Source organism: Nerophis lumbriciformis, linkage group LG10 (genome assembly GCF_033978685.3).
Source record: "Nerophis lumbriciformis linkage group LG10, RoL_Nlum_v2.1, whole genome shotgun sequence".
Taxonomy (NCBI): domain Eukaryota; kingdom Metazoa; phylum Chordata; class Actinopteri; order Syngnathiformes; family Syngnathidae; genus Nerophis; species Nerophis lumbriciformis.
Window position 1 is genome coordinate 17,445,692 of NC_084557.2, and position 19,403 is coordinate 17,465,094.

At 37.6% G+C, this 19,403-nt stretch overlaps 1 protein-coding gene across 3 annotated transcripts in view; it reads left to right on the top strand.

Annotated features, from left to right (window-relative positions):
* tspan9a (tetraspanin 9a) overlaps positions 1-19,403 on the top strand; it is a 636,097-nt gene that overhangs the window by 75,549 nt on the left and 541,145 nt on the right. For 2 of the 3 annotated variants that reach the window (XM_061970155.2, XM_061970154.2), the window contains exon 2: positions 1,654-1,711. The exons of the other annotated variant lie outside the window; for it this stretch is intronic. The gene's annotated coding sequence lies outside the window, so the exon portion shown is untranslated. The remainder of the gene's footprint in view (positions 1-1,653; positions 1,712-19,403) is intronic. 3 annotated transcript variants of the gene reach the window in all.

The window sequence follows — 19,403 nt, forward strand, 5'->3', positions numbered from 1 at the left end:
CACTTTACCCACCTGCTCCCAGTGCCACCCACACTGGTTTAAATGTAACTTAGATATTGGGTTTCACTATGTAAAGCGCTTTGAGTCACTAGAGAAAAGCGCTATATAAATATAATTCACTTCACTTCACTTCACATGTGTGTGTGTGTGTGTGTGTGTGTGGGTATGTATATATGTATGTATGTGTATATATATATATATATATATATATATATATATATATATATACGTGTATATACATGTGTGTATATATATATATATATGTGTGTATATATGTGTGTATATATATATATATATATATATATATATATATATGTGGATATATATCATTTGTTTACATGTGTGTATGTATGTATGTATGCATGTATATACATGTGTGTGTGTGTGTGTGTATATATATATATATATATATATATATATATATATATATATATATATATACAAAGTGTGTATGTATGTATGTATATATATATATATATGTATTTATTTATGTGTGTATATATATATATATATATATATGTATATATATATATATATAAAGCTGTTTTTTGGCCATTTTCCGCTTCCATCGTACGTCAGCAGCTAAGAGGAGCTTTAACCTGTTTTGAAAATGTTTTATTATAATTTTTATACCAAATAGGTTTTGAGAATCGGTTTGAATCGAGAATTGAATTGAGAATTGATTCTTAATTTAACCATCATCCCAGTAATCTAATGGGGAGTAGTTTTAGGATTTACTGTACATCCCTATAGTAAGTAGTAATAGTATTATTAATGGCATTGACCATTATCATAACGATAAAATAATACCAAATATACTGACAGAATACATGCTATATTTGTGCAAATACTTTTAATTAATTTTTTGTATTATTTATTTTTCTGACTTGTTTTTGTCCCTGAATTATGTGATGTGCTTGAATGTGCATCCAGTACTTATGTTCTGTTTGCGAATTGGGCTGTTAAACCCTCAAACAAACCTCTTTAGTTCTGACGAGTTGAACTGAAATTTGAATTCTAATCCTAAAATAATAATCTTAAGAAACAATATTTTTTTTGTTTATTTACTTTGTCGAGGTTAGTGAAACTAATTTTTAAACGTGACATTTGCGCTTGTTTTTGGTATGAAAATAAATCGATTTAAATCTGCTATGTTAAACTCTATAAACATATGTGTGATCAAATGAAAAATGACACATGCGACACAGTAATTAAATAACACTGTAATGAGTCTTTATTGGTAAGGTACAGCTAATGTGTATTGTGCATTAATGACAGGAATGCATTGCTTAATTGGTTATTATTATGTGGTTTATTGCTAGTAGGTTAGTAGGCCATGAAAAGCCATGTTGGTTTTTTGCTTTAATCACCTGATTTATGTAAAAGACTATGTTTGACTCACCAGACCAGCTCAAAATAGTGTGTGATATAGAAGCGGCCAAAAAAATAATGCAATGAATCATAATTGGCAATGTGTGCTTACTTATATTTCCTCTCGTTTTCTTCCATTATTGCTGCCAGTGAATAATGTCTTTACCATCTAATTTTATCCACATGTGACATCATTGCTTTTTGCAATCCTTTTTTTAACGAGCACAAAAGTCAATCCGAGGAACCAGTCTGAGTCCCTGTTTTTCTTCCTCTGTTTGACAGATTTTTGCAGGCCAGCCCAGCGGGACCGTTTCCTCTGTTTTCAACCACTTCTAAGCAGGTGAGGAAATAGGCCATGTTTCACGCTGCTTGTTTTTTGGAACCTTACGTTACAGCAAAGGTGGTTTATTCTTTCTCTAATCCCTTAAGCGTTTAAACTAATTTGCCGCTGAGAACGCTAAATCACTTTGTTTGGGGGGGAAAAAAATAAAAAATCACATTTCGGATTGTAAAAAAAAATACAATGTAAATAAATAAAGTTGTACAGTTACACTTATTTTACATGTTATTTATCTGCACAGTTTATTCACTTGCAGTAGTTTGCATTAAACCAGGGGTGTCAAAGGTACGGCCCGCGAACAGGTTTTAACCGACCTGCGTGATGAGTTTGCGAAGTTTACAAATGTGCCGACATTTTTGAAATAAAGAAACTGCTGTTGTAAATGTGTCCACTGGATGTCACAATAGCAATTCTGTTAGGCAAGCAAACGGTTTATACCCGGGGCCAAGCAAGAGGTACACAGTAAAGGGGGACTGCGGCTCCTCCTCCTCGACCCACAAGAAACCTATAACCTGTCGTTGTATGTCTTCTGCTTCCAACTTATTGTCATTTGGCACCTTTGTTGCCCAAAAATGTCTGTCAAACACGAGAAAAGTGAACTTAACCCTTTTGAAAAGTTTTTACCTCGGTTTCTTACTGTTTGTTGAGTTAGCACTGGACTGATAAGTGGATGTGACAAAGGAGGTTAGTTTAGTTTTTTTAGGTTAATTAGAAGAGTTTACATGTTGTGTTTCTGTTCTATACCAGAAAGATTGTGACTTAAAGTTTAATCCTGGCTTTGTAGACACGCTGAGACTAAGTCTAAGTGCATTGTGTTTTTGAAACTGCACCAATTTCCTCAGCATTTTCAACACATTTGAAGTGTTTTGTCCAGAGGATTATTTGTGATTTTTACCTTTTCATAAGGTGCTTGTTCTATTTTTGGCCAAAGTAAAACAAAGAAAACAATCTGAAGTTGTCTTTATTTTGAAGATATCATGCCATGATTTTACCACTTGGGAATAGATTTTCCTCTATCCGGCCCCTGTGCTAAAATCAGTTTGACACCCCTGCATTAAACCAATAAAACACTTAAAAAAAAAAAAAAAAAAAAAAAAAGGCATATTTTAAATTTACTGTTCATTGAAATATTGTACATTTTTAGAATAAATACAATTTTGGGGTCTTCTAATTCAATATGTAACCATTTATATTAATGCGTATTAAAATGCAAATGGAAGCTACAATATAATCACACGCATTCAATCAGGGGTGTTTCCTAGTTTGGTGTTTGCTCTTACTGTAAGTGTTATATAATAAACAATAGACATTCCAGGAAGTGCACTCCTGTGACTTTATTAAAAAGGCCTGTTCTGTTTTGAGTGTACTTCCTGGAAATGTCTGCTTGCTCACACAAATACTGTTTCAGTAAAAAAACATGCAATGCCTGCAGTATTAGTATACACACCAGAGATCAAAGTCATCATTTTTTCAAACTTCTGATCACTTTGGAAATACTTCTCCGTGTTTGCAAGAATTTTGAAGAATTGTTTTTTGAGATTGAAAACAAATGAACCAAAAATATTATGCTTGCAATTGTTTTTAAAGCATCTTTTGATGGATGTGTTTTTGTTGACAAACAGCAGACCACACTGTCACGCTGTCTACATCTCAAACCAACCTTTTTGAAGTGTAACCGGGAGCCATCAACTTAGATGTGGGGTTTAAGGTGCGGTGTCTCACTAAAACGTGCGTGTGCTAATGCAGTGATAATAATACAAACGATAAAAATACCATACTACTAATTTTGAATATTTAGCCACTAGTTTGTCATTCAAACCACTTAGTTGGGGTTCAAGGGATACAGTCATCCCTCGTTTATCACGACCAATTAGTTCTAGCCCTGAACACATTTCTGAAAAGTAGGATTATTTTTATTAAATTAAAAAAATACTTTCATAATTGGAGCACACAAAAACTGTTTACGACCTTATAAATCAGGGGTTTTGATTGATTTATTGAAACTTTTATTAGTAGATTGCACAGTACAGTACATATTCCGTACTATTGACCACTAAATGGTAACACCCGAATAAGTTTTTCAACTTGTTTAAGTCTGGGTCCACGTTAATCAATTCATGGTACAAATATATACTATCAGCATAATACAGTCATCACACAAGTTAATCATCAGAGTGTATACATTGAATTATTTACATTATTTACAATCCGGGGGGTGGGATGCGGGGGGGGTTGGGACGGGGGAGTTAGGTTGGGTTGCTATCAGCATATTTCAGTCATCAACAATGATATCATCTGTGAAATGGACATTGTAACAGTGTAGGTCTCACTTGGTAGGATATGTACAGCGAGCAGTGAACATAGTGAGCTCAGAAAGCATAAGAACAAGTATATACATTTGATTATTTACATTTGATTATTTACAATCCGGGGAGGTGGGATGTGTTAGGCTAGGGTTGTAGCTGCCTGGAGGGGTTCTTTTAGTGCGGTTTTGAAGGAGGATAGAGATGCACTTTCTTTTGATAATTGTGATGATAATTCTGCAGGATCTGTGTGTCTGAATACTGAAGAGTTGGTTTCTGGGTTCAACTCTATCTGTTTACAAACACTGGACACGATCGCGCCTTTCAAATGCCGCCGCGCTAAAGCCACGCCTCTGCCCTGGTTGAATGACGTCACTCGGGCTGCCAGGCGCGTATGTAGAAGAGCAGAGAGAAAATGGAAAAAAGACAGGCTGCATGTGTCCTTTGCCATTTTTAAAGAAAGCCTGTTTTCCTTTCAGATGACTGTAAAAGCAGAAATGAATATATATCTATCTCAGATTATATCTTCTAACTGTAACAACCCCAGAGTTCTGTTTAAAACTATTAACACTGTCATTGATGCTCCCAAATCTGCTGGTTTTGATGCTTCTTTTGAATTCTGTGAAAATTGTCTCCATTTTTTCACTGACAAAATTGTGTCAACTAGAGCCAGTCTATCTCAGCCTTCATATGACCCTTCTGTTCCTCTGCATTTCTCTTCTGTTTTCCATCAGTTTGAGCCGGTGTCCTTTTCTTTTTTAAGTGACACAGTTAGTCATATGAAGCCCTCTGGTTCTCCTGCAGATGCCCTCCCACCTCGCCTGTTTAAGGAGGTACTTGCTACTATTGGATCAAGTGTCCTTAACATTATCAATAGTAGCCTCTCTTCTGGAATAGTTCCAGTAGAGTTTAAACATGCAGTGGTACGACCTCTACTTAAAAAACCCAGCCTCGACCCCTCTCTCCTCTCTAACTTCAGACCTATCTCTAATCTTCCATACATTTCCAAAATATTAGAGAAGGTTGTCTACAGTCAGTTGTTGCCCTTCTTAGAGGATAATGGTATCACTGAGCTGTTCCAGTCCGGTTTTAAAGCCCTCCACAGCACAGAGTCAGCGCTTCTAAAAGTTTTTAACGATATCCTCCTGTCCACTGATTCTGGTAAATATGTTGTCCTGGTGCTTTTAGATCTGTCTGCTGCGTTCGACACCGTCGACCACGCCACCTTAATCACTCGTCTTGAGAACTGTGTGGGCATTAAGGGCGCCGCCCTCAACTGGTTCCGGTCGTACCTAACCGACAGGAGTTTTTGTGTAAAAGTAGACAGTTTTATGTCGTCCACAGCTCCTTTACCACATGGGGTCCCCCAGGGCTCAATCCTTGCCCCAATTTTATTTGCGCTTTACCTTCTCCCCCTTGGTTCTATTTTTAGGAAGTACAGTATTGCATTTCATTTTTATGCCGATGATTGCCAGATTTATTTTCCCATGGCACAAAATAACACGGTTCAACGTCTTATTGACTGCCTGCACGACATCAAAGTCTGGCTTTCAGCTAACTTCCTGAGCCTAAATGAAGATAAAACAGAAGTTATGTTGTTCGGTCCAAGTCGCTCTCCCTCCCCCAACGTTGACCTCGGCACTCTGACCCCGTATCTCAGCGACTCTGTCACAAACCTGGGGGTAAAGTTTGACTCAGATTTTAAATTCGAAAAACAAATCAGCAGCGTCGTTCAAAAAAGCTTTTATCAATTACGCCAAATAGCGAAAGTGAAACCGCTTCTATCAAGACATGATCTTGAGAAATTAATCCACGCTTTTATCTCGACTCGTCTTGATTATTGTAATGCCCTGTATGTTGGCATTAGCCAGGCCTCCCTCGCCCGCCTGCAGCTCGTGCAGAACTCTGCTGCTCGTCTGCTAACACAGACCCGCAGACGTGAGCACATCACCCCTATTTTAGCGTCCCTTCACTGGCTCCCTGTGCGTTACCGAATACATTTTAAACTCCTTTTATTTGTTTTTAAATGTCTAAACAACCTCGCGCCAACCTATCTCTCCGACCTCCTTCAGCCTTACTGCCCCACCCGATCCTTAAGATCAGCCGATCAGCTGCTGTTGACGGTCCCTGACACAAGGCTGAAGCTTAGAGGTGACAGAGCTTTCGCCGTTGCTGCTCCCAAGCTCTGGAACGACCTACCCCTGAGTGTTAGACAAGCCTCCTCTCTTCCTGTTTTTAAATCTCTCTTAAAAACATACTTTTATTCCATGGCTTTTAACACTGAGTGATATCCATCCTGCAATGGCGCCCCATAATACACCTGCTGTGATCCTGTTTTTATGTTTTTATGTTTTTATTAATTCTATTTTAATTATTTATTTTCTATCGTGTTCTGTTTGTGTTGTGTTGTGTTTGCTCGGTACTCGTTTTATCTTTTAACCTGCTCATTGTACAGCACTTTGGCTACCCCTGTGGTAAATTTTAAATGTGCTCTATAAATAAAGTTGATTTGATTTGATATGATTTTCTTTTACACCTGTTGGGAGTGCATTCCATATGGATGTGGCATAGAAGGAGAAGGAGTTAAGACCTTTGTTAGATCGGAATCTGGGTTTAACGTGGTTAGTGGAGCTCCCCCTGGTGTTGTAGTTATGGCGGTCATTTACTTTAAGGAAATAGTTTGACATGTACTTCGGTATCAGGGAGGTGTAGTGGATTTTATAGACTAGGCTCAGTGCAAGTTGTTTTACTCTGTCCTCCACCCTGAGCCAGCCCACTTTAGAGAAGTGGGTAGGAGTGAGGTGTGATCTGGGGTGGAGGTCGAGAAGTAATCTAACTAGCTTGTTCTGGGATGTTTGGAGTCTTGATTTGAGGGTTTTGGAGGTGCTGGTGTTGGCTAAAAATGGGTCTCAAACTAATTTTAGATCTGGGGCCACATGGAGAAAAATCTATTCCCAAGTGGGCCGGACTAGTAAAATCACAGCATGATAACTTAAAATTTAAGACAACTTCAGATTGTTTTCTTTGTTTAAAGCACATTCTGAAAATTTTCAAATCATAATATTGTTGTTGGTTTTTTTTACACTTACATGTTGCGGTTAAAAGTATTCTGTCTTCATTTGTCGTCATTTATACTTTCTGAATAAATTATGTGATGATGTTCATCATAATTGGCGTTAATTTTCAATCCATCAAGATTAAAAAATAATATCAAAATCAAATTACGTAATTCCGAATGCAGCTGAGATAGGCTCCAGCGGACCCCCGCGACCTCGAAAGAGACAAGCGGTACAAAATGGATGGATGGATGGACTATGTAATGTGCTCATTTTCCTCTACCGGTGCACTCACGTGTTTTTTTTTTTTTTTTACATATAATCTACAAAGATACAAATAATTGCTATTGCGACATCTAGTGGACACATTTAGAACAGCAGTTTCTTTCATTAAAACATTTCGGCTCATTTTTATACTTAGGAAACTCATCCCGCAGGCCGGATAAAACCTGTTCGAGGGCCTGAGTTTTTTTTTTACATTATTACAGGAATCTAATCATGAAAAAAGACCTATATAGTCATCTCTACACTTGTTTCACCCAATATTGCCTAGAGTGTGTTCTACTGTAGATCATAGTATTCATCGGTTCAATGGAGGATCCACTTTGGGTCATTGTTTCAGCCGTCACGCGGCCACGGCAACTTGGCCAATACATGGGAATACTTTGTCACATCCTGGGTAATTCATCTTAGTTAGAACTGGGCCTCAGAATGCCGAAACCACATTTGCAACTACGACAATAAGCAGTGTCATTAGCATTCTTTGTTAGCATTGCGTGTCCCGCGTTGTCATTCCTCATCGCTCATGCCAAAGGCTCACCAATGTCATGTGGAACTGATGATGTCGAAGATGAAGTCACTCAACATGGAGTGACTTCTAATTTTGGAGTGGGATCCCTTTATTGTCCTTGTCAAACAACAAAATTAAGTGCCATGTATCACTGCAATGGAAAAAAAAAAACACATCTGTTGTGTAGGACTAGATCAGTGGTTCTTAACCTGGGTTGGATCGAACCCTAGGGGTTCGGTGAGATCAAAACACACCCGACTCATCGTGTAAATAAAAACTTCTCCCTATCGGCGTATTACGGATACGGCAACAGCAGAAGTCAGACTGATTTGCAGGTGTGTAATTTGTTGTGAGTTTATGCACTGTGTTGGTTTTGTTGTTTGAACAAGGTGATGTTCATACACGGTTCATTTTATGCACCAGTAACACTTTAGTATGGGGAAGATATTCACCATTAATTAGTTGCTTATTAACATGCAAATTAGTAACATATTGGCTCTTAAGTAGTCATTATTAAGTACTTATTAATGCCTTATTCAGCATGGCCTTATTATAACCCTAAGCCTCTAACCCTGACCCTAACCCTAACCAAATAACTCTAAATTAAGTCTTTATTACTTAGAATATGTTCCCCTAGTGTCCAAATAACTCTAAATTAAGTTTTTGTTACTTAGAATACGTTCCCCATCCTAAAGTGTTATCAAAAACATATAACTTTGTCTTGAATTTGAAAAAAATATATATTTTATTTTTTTCACTAAAGGGTTCGGTATATGAAACTGGTGGGATTCGGTACCTCCAACAAGGTTAAGAACCACTGGACGAGATGTTACAATCCCGGCCTATTGCATACTTGAGACACCTATGCAACTCTGTGGGATGGTCAAGTGAGTGAAGGCATCCTCTGGGAATATAAAGATATAGTCATTAAAAGTCATAAAAACAATCATTACCATATTGCATACATTTACAAGAGTTCAGTTGTTCCATAACATAAACATTTGGTGGTGTCCCATTCCACAATTGCACTGGATTTTAAACACATTTGGCAGAATTTAACCTGTTGACAGTGATATATATATATATATATATATATATATATATATATATATATAAATAAAAAAAAGCTTTTCAATCTGCTTATTTTTGTTTTTATTACTCTATACTAGGGTTGTACAGTATACCAATATTGGTATAGTACCGCGATACTAATGAATCATATTCTGTACTATACCACCTCTAAAAAGTACCGGTAGAGTATATAATGCTGCGTATGCTCATGGTCTCGTGCCAATGTACATTTATGACATCTCAGAGCCATACCAACCATCTCGGGCTCTGAAAAACTCACCTGATGTTGCCGAAGTCAGGACTTAACATTTCAGTCCTATGCTTTTAAACTCTGGAACAGTCTTACAGAAGATGTGAAACAGCCCTCAACTTTGGCGTTATCCAAATCCAGGCTAAAAACACTTCTGTTTAGCTGTGCATAACATGACTAAAAGCCTTGCCTTGTGGAATTAAATTATGCAGATACAAATAGTTATCCATGTACCGGTATGTAGACTACCGTATTTTTCGGACTATAAGTCGCAGTTTTTTTTTCATAGTTTTGCCAGGGGTGCGACTTATACTCAGGAGCGACTTATGTGTGAAATTATTAACACATTACCGTAAAATACCAAATCATATTATTTAGCTCATTCACGTAAGAGACTAGACGTATAAGATTTCATGGGATTTAGCGATTAAGAGTGACAGATTGTTTGGTAAACGTATAGCATGTTCTATATGTTATAGTTATTTGAATAACTCTTACCATAATATGTTACGGTAACATACCAGGCACGTTCTCAGTTGGTTATTTATGGGTCATATAACGTACTCTTATTCAGTCTGTTGTTCACTATTCTTTATTTAATTTAAATTGCCTTTCAAATGTCTATTCTTGGTGTTGGGTTTTATCAAATAAATTTCCCCCAAAAATGCGACTTATATATGTTTTTTTCCTTCTTTATTATGTATCTTCGGCAGGTGCGACTTATACTCCGAAAAATACGGTACTTAAATGTGGTCCATGATCAAATCACACTTTATTTTCCAAGGAGGAAAAAAACACCTTTATTTTCAACTATGATCTAGGCCTTGGCAATGGTCTGTAGGTCAACTTAGTGCTTGTTTCATGGGATCCATGGGGGTTACTTGATGATGGAAAATTCTACACAAAGTTTAATTAACTCACCATGAGGGGTCTTCTTGATCCTGACCAGCAATTGTAAAATGTCTGTTGGCGCTGACAACATAACTGGTATGACTCAAGGTCATTTCTGCCTGGAGTGAATAGGCTACTGTTACTGATTAGTGCCATTTAATAAGTTTGTGTCTGCCTCTGCTTGTCAGTAGTCACTATACCGTTGTTTGCTTTGTTCTAACAGCAGACATTGATGATGTTGGACGGTGTTAACGGGCGTCTGCCCAGTAAGCCTTCCTCGAGCTGTGCTTATAGATTGTTGCACTTCACTTCAGTGGCAGCAACATCTGGGCTCTCCTTGAGAGCCGAACAATAAAGACATCTTTCATTGAATAGGGACATGCTGGGCAGACCCGCTCCAGAGGGAAATAACAACGAAAGGTTGCCACTATAAATTTACATGATGTTTTTTTACTTTTAGGTTCTGCTTGTTTTTTTTCTTGAATGATTCACTCGAGTCTGCTTTTTACATTGACTGAGCATTGCTTCGTTGTGATTGGCTGGCCACCAGTCTAGGGCGTATCCCGCCTCTCGCATGAAGTTAGCTGGGATAGCTCACAGTTTACCCGCGACCTTAGTGAGGATAAACGATATAGAACATAGAATCCTACTCAGTGGCCTAGTGGTTAGAGTGTCCGCCCTAGTGGTTAGAGTGTCCGCCCTGAGATCGGTAGGTTGTGAGTTCAAAACCCGGGCCGAGTCATACCAAAGACGATAAAAATGGGAGCCATTACCTCCCTGCTTGGCACTCAGTATAAAGGGTTGGAATTGGGGGTTAAATCACCAGAAATGATTCCCTGCTCCCTGCTCCCCTCACCTCCCAGGGGGTGATCAAGGGTGATGAGTCAAATGCAGAGAATAATTTCGCCACACCTAGTGTGTGTGTGACAATCATTGGTACTTTAACTTTAAGAGTGATTCTTAAACTGTGGTTTGTGTACCACTAGTGGTATGCCAAAGAATCACTTGATCAAAGTTGAATTTCCTATGTTCAAACACAGTGTTACTGTTCAAACTGTGTTACAGTGGCCAAAAATATAATACATATACTTGTTAAATACAACTTTTGCGTTGTCTTTTATGAATACCAGGGGTCGGCAACCCACAATAATGAAAGAGCCATATTTCATTCATCCATTCATTTTTTATTTATCTCCTTCATTGATGTGGATTTTTGATCAATAGACAATTCAACTTTAGCAACTAAACACATAGTTACACACTTATGCTTGAGAAGGAACAGGATGAAGAAAATCCTATATTTCCTGCCCCCTTCAACATAATAAGTAGTCTTACTTAATGGATAGCTCAGATTCACAAGCAAACAAACCAAACAAATACATCCAAATATAATGAAAACAAACAAAAAACACATTAAAAAAACAGAGTGCAAAACCTCATGAAGTACAAACCGAACAAAAAAAGTACCGGTAATATACACCTCACGGGATGATACAAAACAAATACAAAACCGGAAAAAAAATAAGTAAAATAATAAATGTAAAGCAAAATGTAGACACTTACGGCTGTCTATATGATCTTATTGTTCTGTCTTTATATATTTTTTTCAATTGGAATATATTTTTACAATCTTTTATCTCATTGTAAAGAGAATTCTATAGTTTAACCCCCACCACTGATATACACATTTGTTTTAAAGTTGTCCTTGAATACTGATTTGACCAAAAATAGAAAATAAAATTAAAAGCCTTATATAAGTGTTATAATGAAGGCAACACATGATGTAAGTGTCTATATTAGCTATATTAGCCTACTATCAAAGGCTGATGCAAATATTTGTTGACATACGTTTTGTATTTTTTATTCTACACATTTTTGCAACATTGGAAATCGTTATTAAAATGGAGGCTTCTCACAGGATGAGATAAGTTCTGGAAATTACTGGCTGACAATGGCCAACGGTATAGATGTGTGTGTCCAATTTAAAGGAAATGGCAGGCTGTCTTCTTCTAATGGATTTATTACAATCTTTGCGAGCTGCGTAACATTTGCTGTTGTCTGGAACAACATGGCACACAAACAACACAGAAATGAAGCCAATATTACATACAGATAATGTGTCATGAGACAAGCAAATAAATAAAAATTAAATACACAGAGGACATATGTAAATAAAATTAAATGAGCTCAAATATACCTACAAACGAGGCATAATGATGCAATATGTACATAGAGCTAGCCTATTTAGCATGTTAGCACCGATTAGCTTGCAGTCATGGATGGACTAAATATGCCTGATAAGCACTCCAGCAAATCATTAAAATCAACAAAGCCCACCTTTGAAATATTTGGTGAGACAAAGAAGGAGTGGCATAAAACACGTATTTCTGTGGCAGCATCGGAGAAAGTTGTACATGTAAACAAACTATGATGAGTTCAAGGATCGCTGAAATTAGTAGGACAAAACGGTGCTTGCCGAATACTCATACTTGCCAACCCTCCCGGATTTTCCGGGAGACTCCCGAAATTCAGCGCCTCTCCCGAAAACCTCCCGGGACAAATTTTCTCCCGAAAATCTCCCGAAATGCAGGCGGACTCAGGTCCTCCACAATATAAAAAAGCGTACCTGCCAATGACGTTATAACTGTAGAATGATGGAGGGCGAGTTCTTGGTTTCTTATGTGGGTTTATTGTTAGGCAGTTTCATTAACGTCCTCCCAGCGCAGCAACAACACACAACAACAGCAGTCACTTTTTTGTATACCGTAAAGCAGTTCGTCTGCCGTAAACAGCAATGTTGTGACACTCTTAAACAGGACAATTCTGCCATCTAGTGCATTTGATGAAAGCACTTTTGTGCGTGCCACACAGCAATGCATCAGAGAGGGTGTTCAGCATGGTTCGAAATATAGTGACAGAGAATAGAACAAGGATGGACAATTCAACCCCTAACTCAACAATGAGTAGATTAGTGTTATGTGTGTGTATATGTGTAAATAAATGAACACTGAAATTCAAGTATTTATTTATATATATATAATAAAATAAATATATATATATATATATATATCTAGAATTCACTGAACGTCAAGTATTTCTTATATATATATATATATATATATATATGAAATACTTGATTAAGTATTTCTTATATATATATATATATATATATATATATATATATGAAATAATATACCCCTCCCCTTTTAGCCACGCCCCCAACCACGCCCCCGCCCCACCCCGACCACGCCCACCCACACCCCCCTCCCCCCACCTCCCGAAATCGGAGGTCTCAAGGTTGGCAAGTATGCGAATACTGTCATCAGTGAAGCATGTATAACATAAACAGTGGGATTACTATCAATTAGGAAGGGTTGTGTCATGTTTGTTCTCTTGCAGAAAATATATTAAAACAAAAAATTTATATTTTTGTATTCATCTTTTTCCATTTTCACACATCTCTGAAAGAGGTTCAGGGAGCCACTAGGGCGGCGCTAAAGATTAGAGCCGCAGGTTGCTGACCCCCTGACTTAGACCTACTACTTTACTTTACTTTTGTATTTACTATTTATTTATGTACCAACTCAGTGGCCTAGTGGTTAGAGTGTCCGCCCTGAGATCGGCAGGTTGTGAGTTCAAACCCCGGCCGAGTCATACCAAAGACTATAAAAATGGGACCCGTTACCTCCCTGCTTGGCACTCAGCATCAAGGGTTGGAATTCGGGGTTAAATCACCAAAAATGATTCCCGGGCGCGGCAACCGCTGCTGCTCACTGCTCCCCTCACCTCCCAGGCGGTGATCAAGGGTGATGGGTCAAATGCAGAGAATAATTTCGCCACACCTCGTGTGTGTGTGTGTGTGTGTGTGTGTGTGTGTGTGTGTGTGACAATCATTGGTACTTTAACTTTATTTTAATGTTGGCCATTATGGTGGTACTTAGAGAGCCAAGTTTTTTCTAAAGTGGTCCTTGGTGAAAAAAGTTGGAGAACCAATGGTATAAAACAGTGGTTCTCAACCTTTTTTCAGTGATGTACCCCCTGTGAACATTTTTTTAATTCAAGTACCCCCTAATCAGAGCAAAGCATTTTTGGTTGAAAAAAAGAGACAAAGAAGTCAAATACAGCACTATGTCATCAGTTTCTGATTTATTAAATTGTATAACAGTGCAAAATATTGCTCATTTGTAGTGGTCTTTCTTGAATTATTTGGAAAAACAGATATAAAAATAACTAAAAACTTGTTGAAAAATAAACAAGTGATTCAATTATAAATAAAGATTTCTACACATAGAAGTAATCATCAACTTAAAGTGGCCTCTTTGGGGATTGTAATAGAGATCCAACTTAATTCTAAACATTTCTTCACAAAAAAATAAATCTTTAACATCAATATTTATGGAACATGTCCACAAAATATCTAGCTGTCAACACTGAATATTGCATTGTTGCATTGTAATGAATGGAATAGCCTACTTGATTTGATGTTCAGTTTATGAACTTACATTCATATTTTGTTGAAGTATTATTCAATAAATATATTTATAAAGGATTTTTGAATTGTTGCTATTTTTAGAATATTTAAAAAAAATCTCACGTACCCCCTGGCATACCTTCAAGTACCCCCTGGGGTACGTGTACCCCCATTTGAGAACCACTGGTATAGAAAATGGAAGGATGGATAGAAATGCTTTGCTTTGCTATAGGGCCGCATAATTAATCACATTTGAATCAAAATCACAATTTTGGCTTCCAGGATTAAGTTAGAATGATCGTCTGCGATATTAACATTTAAAAAGCAGGATTCACTGCATATCCAATGAAGCATTTTCACAGAAGAGAGACAAAGGCTCGTCTTGAAGCCACGCCGGAGGCAACTGTGCACGGGCGCAGAGCTCCATGTGGAGTCCTCGGCATGTGTTAGAGCCTGCACCACTGTTAATATATGTGGACGCCAGCACGACACGCTGCGTTGTTTGTCTAGTTACTGTTAGTATGACGCAGTGCAGATGCAAACTATACACACGATAATAAACATAGTGAATTGAGCTCTCTTGTGTTCTTTATCAAACTGGAAATGATGGAATAAATAAATGCTCTCTGTGACGCAGCACGCCAACAGCATGCTCACAAACATCCACTCTCACATTTATACTCGACGGTCACTTCCCCACTCGTCTTCCTCGCCATCACGTGTTGATTGTATTCGGGGCCATTGTGTCTGTTTGTATGCCAGGAAGTTTTTGATCGGCTCAATCTGACTTTGCCTGAGCTGACTATAGTACACTGCAAAAAAGAGCTGACAAAATATAACTATAAAAAAGACTAGGTTTTATACTAAAAACCAGTGGCGGGCCGTGCGTTTCCCACCTAGGCCTTCAGTTATGTCCGACTTCAATGATTACCTCTCAAAATACAATAATTTATGTCCCCACATGACCATTGCTGGAGAAATACTATGCAGAAACACATTTACTGCGCATTGACTCACCTCAACGGTGTACAAAACGGGTTATTTTCTGTCGCATTTAAAAATCAATAAACCCGCATCAGCAATTAAAACGTATCTTATGTGGTACTGTCAAAATAAAAATGACAAAAAACATTGTCAATAGAAAAAAATAAAGAAATAAAATAGTTGAACTAACAATTTGTAGCACCCATTTGACGCTGTATAAGCCAGTGGTACCCCTCGTGGTCGGCTGATACGAGTGGGAATGGCGAGTATTTCCCCATTTCATCGCCAACATCGTCTCACAAGATGTAGTTTCTCTTTAAATATCCTTCTTGAAAATGGCCTTGCAAATGTATATCTGCCACCTAGTCAACGTTTGGTTCTCCTTCTTTGTGGGTCAACACTTCCCGTTTCCTGCTAAATTGCAACTTGTGATTGGATACTCACTTTGGAATGACAAGTGAGTATCCAATCACAGCCTCGTTAACATCAGGCTACCTAGATAGGCTACTGTCAACAACTTGTGATCTGATTGGCTATCGCAACTGTCTATCAACTGTATGTGTTCTCAAATTCATCCACGAACGGTGATTGTCACGTTCAACCTTAGGCCAGTTAGAAGGCCTTACTGACAACAACTCGTGATCTGATTGGCTATCGCAATTATCTATCACCTTTTTGTGCCCGTTCACTTACAGTGCACAGACATTGTTTATTCTGAAGGCTCCGGGCAGATTTGGTACAGTATGGCAACATAAGCTAGCTGAATTCTGATTGGATAAAAACTCTAACCTAAAAACAACAGCATTAGAAAGAGCATAATATGACATGAAGAGAATATGAATACTTTTAGATATTTAAGGACAATTAATATAAAAATATGATCATGATTTTTGGTTATGTTAGGCCAGCAGAGAAGGGCCTTGCTGGCCCTGATGGCATGCCACTGCTAAAAACTAGTGTCAATGCAGCGAGTTAATTTTACTTGATAAGACATCCTAAATTAAGATTTGTATAGCTAGAAATTAGCAGGAATTTTAAGATGGAAATAAGTATTTTTCTCTGAAAACAAACATTATTCAACTTGGAATTCTCAACTTAAGCATCCTTGGGATATTGCAGAATCTTTAAACACTATTTTCTCTGTGAGGAAAAAAACTAAATATCCTATTTGAATAGTTATTTTGTCATTTTTAACTTTTTTTAAACGAGAATATAGAAAATATAATTATTAATGCTAAAATAAGATTTTGATGTAAAATCAATTACTAAATAGCTCTGTGGTAGCCATTATTGTGTTATTTATATTTCTGTAGTCCTGCATATATTAAGTTACATTAATTATTATTTGGTGTTTGATGAATACTTGGGCCTACTGCGCTACTGTACTTTGGTGTTGGTCATTGTGGTTGTGGTGGCCATTTTTGGGTTGTTTGTATTACTCTAGTACTGAATATATGATTAGATTAAATGATTTTGTTTTGTGAATTGCCATGAACATATTTGTTGATATATTGCAAGTTAATTTATTGAATTAGAAAGCATCCTTTACATTATTTGTCATTTACAGCACCTGCGCACAGGGGAAATTGAAATTGATTGGAAAATTGTTGGGTTGAGAGACTGGCGGTGAAAACGGTTTTTGACCACTTCTTACGCAACACTTGAGCCTTATTTTTGTTTATAGCTTTGTATGCAGTTAAAAGTTGTTTTTGTTAACCTTGGATGGACTGTTGGAAATGAGACCTTTTTTGCAAATAAAGCTCTTTTTTGAGAAACTTAAGTTGTAGTCGGAAGTGCGTACAAAAGTGTCCTGGCTCAGCCCACGGCCTTTGGTTTAGAACCTGGGACATCCTTAAAACTAAATACATTTCTAGAAATACATTTTCAAATATTAGCAAGTGGCAAATAAGTTGTGGTACAGAGCCCCGCTACATTCAATAATGGATACTCCATCCATCCATTCATTTTCTACCGCTTGTCCCTTTTGGGGTTGCGGGGGTGCTTGCTATTAAAGTTTAAAAGGCATGCAATTTCAAGCAGTACATATATTTTTTCTGTCAAAATGAAAAAAATCCATTACAATTAGTGAGGAAATATTAAGTACTTTATTGACACATATCATTTCCAGTTGTTTGTGGGCCAGATAAAATGATGTCACGGGCCAGATCTGGCCCACAGGCCTTGAGTTTGACACTTGTGGCCTAAGCGCTTGCATAAGAGAATGATGGGCTCCTAGCTTGTGTGGTGGGGCCACTTTTGCTTGAGACACTCATACATGATTTTGAAGCAGCCTTCAAGCGCTTTGTGGACACAAATGTCCACATATTGTCACCACCATGAATTTTTACATTTTAACTGCCTGTTACGTTAATTTCTCTGCTCTGTTTCACCTGGACTCTTGACTTTCCTTCTCGCAAGATCGCTTTTTAAAGTAGTGGCTGATTTTGCCTGCCATATCTGCAACGCTAAAAAACATAAACGTTACTCTGACACGGAGGAAACTTTTTTTTTTGAATAAACACGACATGCTTGTAATGCTTTCTTGGGGTAACTCCTTTTAGTTGACCTTGTACTAGTCAATCCGTACCATCATGAAACTCTACCTGATCCTGTGCAAACTTCTAATAAATTCTTCAATCAATCGATCTATTATAATTAGTCAGAAAAAGTTGGAAACATAGGTAACACTACAAGCTGTGTTCATTTACTAGACACAAAATGTTCACAGCACAGTCTGGAGTGTTCTGTAAGAGTCCAGTGATTCCTCCGTATCATGCGCCGTATGACAGAAATCCACTTGTTACGGCGGTCAATGTTATGCACCAAGTAGCAGGAAAAAACATGATTTGATCTGTTTCTTCTTCGGTATTTGCTTTAGGTCTTTCCGGTGCACTGCTGTCGATATAGCGCCTCTATAGTGGCGCAACGCTGCAACTGCAGTTAACATACGTAATCAACACAGCCGGAGCTTTACGCTGTATTGATATCAATCGCTCTGGCTGGGGGCTGTACAAAATTAGCTGGAGGCGGCCGCCACGCAATTTTGGACGCAGGAAAATCCCTGTGTAAAGTCATAACTGGAATAACCAAATAGCGAGTTCTGTAACGCTTCACCACCACTACTTTAGATCATCATTAACATGTGACTTAAATTGTTGGTAGCCTACCGTTGAAGAAATGAAACGCCACAATGGTCACTGAAATAACTTGAAACTGATTGTTTTCCTTAGGGCAGTTGAGACAAAACACAAAGATTATAGACAAAAAAAATGAAGCATGCAAAGAAAAGAAAACAATTCTGTCTGTGAAGCTTGATTATATTCTGGTGTTGCTTTGGGTATCTTGAAAATGTGTAGGGTAAAAGTAAACCTCAAGAATATCAAGGCATTATGGATCACAATCTCCTGACCAGTGCCAGAAAGTTTGGCCTCAATTGTTGCAAATAATTGGGTGAATGTTCCTCAATAGGATGGCTAAATGAAACCCAACATTGGACTATTCTGAGGTGGCCTGTGATGATCCCTGATATAAATCCTATCGAACATCCGCGAAATGAGCTAAAACATGAATTTAAGATGTAACTGTGTTAAAATCCTACTTTTTCCGAACTGGTACTCAAAAAATGGAAAACATAAAAATGTTGTTTTAAAACAATGCCTTTTTTTAAAACATTTTGTGACATGCAAGTTGAACAGAATAGTAATTTAAATTCTTCTATTCAATAAATAAAATAAATAATTCATAAATTCACCTATATGAAATACAATTCTCAACAAATTGTCATAATCATCGGAGCAACACAAGCAGCAATGCAGACACATTGAATGTGCAAACATTTAGTATTTTTGTTTTGCAGTACTTTAAGGGCATACGTTC